This window comes from Cyprinodon tularosa, unplaced genomic scaffold (assembly GCF_016077235.1).
Source record: "Cyprinodon tularosa strain WSP-4 unplaced genomic scaffold, ASM1607723v1 ctg758, whole genome shotgun sequence".
Classification (NCBI taxonomy): domain Eukaryota; kingdom Metazoa; phylum Chordata; class Actinopteri; order Cyprinodontiformes; family Cyprinodontidae; genus Cyprinodon; species Cyprinodon tularosa.
The window spans coordinates 97,501-102,009 of NW_024039516.1; positions in this window are offsets into that span (position 1 = coordinate 97,501).

Sequence of the window (4,509 nt, forward strand, 5' to 3'; positions counted from 1 at the left end):
CTTTCAAAGTTAAAGCGAAGTTGATTCAAAAAATTTCTAAAGTGAAAGCTAGAGTCGATAAACTCCACGTGAAGCTAGCTTCCTTTCACAAACACGTGTTGTTATCGGTGGCGGCTGGCCAATAGAGGGCGCTAGGGTGCCTCCCACCCACCCAATGACCTTAATTAAGACATTTAAAAATATGTATCAAAATTGAATAATAAAATTTAAGTATTTCAAAAATATATTCATATATATTTTTTCATTGTGCAAGATAAATATTTCATCTGTAATGACAAGTAAAGCTGTTTAAATTTTTCGTTGTATTGGTGATGTATTTCCAGTGGTGTCAAAAGTACACACATTTCTTACTTAAGTAGAAGCATAGATACTGCAGTTTAAAAACACTGGTAAAAGTTGAAGTATCAACTTTACCTCTTTACTCAAGTAAAAGTGAAAAAGTATGTGCTCCAAAAACTACTTAAAGTATAAAAGCACAAAGTAACAAAAGCAGCCAGATGCCACCATTTGAATTGAAAGCACAATTTTTCAACTATTTGGAAAAATTCTTTGAGATAGGGCCAAGGATGAGGGAGGTCTTGTTGGTCTCCATCTCCCGATACCCTCTCGCCTGTTGGGATCCTCAGGCTTGCCCACCAGAGGGCGCCGAGGATCCTCTTCTGCTCTTTGTTGTTGTCTTTTAGGACTGGAGTTACTGTTGGGATCTGGAAATTACCCCCTGTCTCCAGCAGAGTGCGCCATGGGTCTCCTAGGGCTGGAACCTTCCAGCACACCTGTTATGCATCTTCTCATCAGGAGACTTCCCCTTTATAAGCTCCTGCCAGATCTTGCTTCCACGCCACAGTGTTGATCTTAGTTTGGTTAGCAACCTGAGCCTCTGTTACTGGAAGAATCTTAGTTGTCTCTAGTGTGAGATCAGATTCTAATCTCTCCTTTGTCTGTGCCTCACAGGAAACCTGTCTCTGGCCTGAAGCTCTAGGAGAGCTGCCTCACTGGTAACCTGTCTCTGGCCTGAAGCTCTGGGAGAGCTGCCTCACTGGTAACCTGTCTCTGGCCTGAAGCTCTGGGAGAGCTGCCTCACTGGTAACCTGTCTCTAGCCTAAAGCTCTGGGAGAGCTGCCTCACAGGAAACCTGTCTCTGGCCTGAAGCTCTAGGAGAGCTGCCTCACTGGTAACCTGTCTCTGGCCTGAAGCTCTGGGAGAGCTGCCTCACTGGTAACCTGTCTCTGGCCTGAAGCTCTGGGAGAGCTGCCTCACTGGAAACCTGTCTCTGGCCTGAAGCTCTGGGAGAGCTGCCTCACTGGTAACCTGTCTCTAGCCCAGTGGTTCTCAAACTTTTTCTGTCATTCCCCACTTTGGACAAGGGGGAATTTTCAAGCCCCGCCTGTCCCCATCGCCCCAACACAATGCTAATGAAATATTCAACAATCTTAAAATGTTCCAATTTTATTGAAGTAACAAGTAGTATCTAAATACAAATCTACATCAAATAACAGCAAGCTCAAAAATAAAGAAAATAAAAATGCAGCTGTGTCAAAATTTGTATCAAGCTCAAAGATATAAAAAATTAAAGTGCCACTCTGCAATCTGTTAATAAAAGAAAAGAAGTGAAATCCATCTGGCAAGACAGGTCTATTTATCCCTGCATTAGTGGCTGCAATGAGCCTGTTTTGCATTGCAGTTTCTCAAAACGGGGTTGCAGGCTTGATACTGCCACTCTCAAGTCATGCTCAATGTTCTGCTGAGATCTGTATTTTGTTTTCATTGAAGCAGCAGCTGAAAAGCCCATCTCACAGAGATATGATGTGGCAAAGGGAAGAAGAATGCACACAGCTCTCTGCCCGATGAGTGGATACTCGCTCTCCACTCCTAACCAGAAACATGAACATGTGGCTGTGTGAATCAAACGCCGTTATTTATTTAAGATAAAATATTTCAAATTCAGTTATTTATGATCAACCTGCGCCGTCAATCCCGGCGCATGTGCGCTTTATTTGCAGTCTGGACGCAAAAGTTAAACATGCTGTGTCTCTGCTCTGACTGCAGCGCTGATAGGGACTCCTGCAATAGCGGGGGAGAACGGGGTTGGGACGGGGGAGGCGCCCCACGGCAGCACCTGCCGCTGGAGGACAAGAAAAGGAACGATACGTGCTTTCACGTAAGAGTCTCCAAAAGGCGCTAGATTTGTTTTTTTGAAAAAGAGTCGCTGGAGGGGTCTGAAATATAGCGACAAAGTCGCTGAGTTGGCAACACTGGGGCGCGAAAGTTTATTCTGTTACAAATAATATGCCGACGTCACGTCAATCATTATTTTGGCACTTCAGTTCCAGGGGAAATTTTTCTCATATCTAATGTTCTTTTAATTAGACTGCATGTAGGCTAGTAATGATTACTTTGTGGGTTTGATTGGTCTAAAAAGCGGCAACATACAGCTATAAGGACAGTTTGCTCTCACACATTCTACATTTATAGTCACACACACACACACACACACACACACCGGAACTTGGCGCGCCCCACCTGTCACGTCTCAATTCCCCACCAGTGGGTCGCGCCACACACTTTGAGAACCGCGGCTCTAGCCTAAAGCTCTGGGAGAGCTGCCTCACTGGTAACCTGTCTCTAGCCTAAAGCTCTGGGAGAGCTGCCTCACTGGTAACCTGTCTCTAGCCTAAAGCTCTGGGAGAGCTGCCTCACTGGTAACCTGTCTCTGGCCTGAAGCTCTGGGTGAGCTGCCTCACTGGTAACCTGTCTCTGGCCTAAAGCTCTGGGAGAGCTGCCTCACTGGTAACCTGTCTCTAGCCTAAAGCTCTGGGAGAGCTGCCTCACTGGTAACCTGTCTCTAGCCTAAAGCTCTGGGAGAGCTGCCTCACTGGTAACCTGTCTCTAGCCTAAAGCTCTGGGAGAGCTGCTTCACTGGTAACCTGTCTCTGGCCTGAAGCTCTGGGTGAGCTGCCTCACTGGAAACCTGTCTCTGGCCTGAAGCTCTGGGAGAGCTGCCTCACTGGTAACCTGTCTCTAGCCTAAAGCTCTGGGAGAGCTGCCTCACTGGTAACCTGTCTCTAGCCTAAAGCTCTGGGAGAGCTGCCTCACAGGTAACCTGTCTCTAGCCTAAAGCTCTGGGAGAGCTGCCTCACTGGTAACCTGTCTCTAGCCTAAAGCTCTGGGAGAGCTGCCTCACTGGTAACCTGTCTCTAGCCTAAAGCTCTGGGAGAGCTGCCTCACTGGTAACCTGTCTCTAGCCTAAAGCTCTGGGAGAGCTGCTTCACTGGTAACCTGTCTCTGGCCTGAAGCTCTGGGTGAGCTGCCTCACTGGAAACCTGTCTCTGGCCTGAAGCTCTGGGAGAGCTGCCTCACTGGTAACCTGTCTCTGGCCTGAAGCTCTGGGTGAGCTGCCTCACTGGTAACCTGTCTCTGGCCTGAAGCTCTGGGTGAGCTGCCTCACTGGTAACCTGTCTCTGGCCTGAAGCTCTGGGAGAGCTGCCTCACTGGTAACCTGTCTCTAGCCTAAAGCTCTGGGAGAGCTTAACCTGCTAATCAGCCCTGGTGAGCCAACCTGAAGATTCCTTGTGGAATTAACCTGAAGACTCCTATGTGGAGTTAACCTGAAGATTTCCTATGTGGATATCCCCTGCTGTTCTCAGTGAAGAGCTGGAAGCTCAGATCAAGGTCAGCAATGCTAAGTCTGAAGCTAGATGCTTTAGCTCCTCATGAACTCTGCTAACCAACAGTCTCTGGTCCCTGTCAAGACTTGTGAACCAGCCCAAACCAGTTCCAGATCAGTTCATATTCGTGTGTTTTTGTGAAACCTTAATAAACTCTGTTGAACTTTTATCCAGCCTCCGTGTGTGTTCTGCATTTTGGGCTAGCTCTGATACCCATCATGACATCGCCTGTGTTCAACCTTGCAGACATTTAAACATATTTTTCTGAATCCAACATTGTAGCATGGCATAGACAATTCACATTTGCAGTTTGAAGAACACCTGCTTGCTTCTGATGATTTCCTTTAGCTAACCAATGAGTGTTTGCGTTATATGACTCATCCAATTTCACTAGTTTTCATTAGATGTGGATGGCGCCATTGATCTGCATTGGATGATGTGAAATGAATATTTATAAACATTAAACTGAAGCCAAGAGTAACGAGTAACGTTTGTTTTGAAAAAGTAAGGCATAGAAAGTACAGATACTTTTATGAAAATGTAATGAGTAGAAGTCAGAAGTAGGAAGAGAAATAAGTTATGGAGTAAAGTATAGATACCTAAAAAGTGTATTTAAGTACAGTAACAAAGTATTTGTACTGAGCGTAATGATTTACACCCGGTCCACACTTTCATTTGTTGTTCTAACAGCCAGTTGGGTGTGTATTTGTAGAACTATACAAGACAATCCTAATATTATCTCATTAAATAACATATTTACCACCCCTACTGGGTGGGCAATAAATATATCATAACTGCACTATATAGCTCACATCAAGTACAAGTTGCAACCCATACAGTGCAA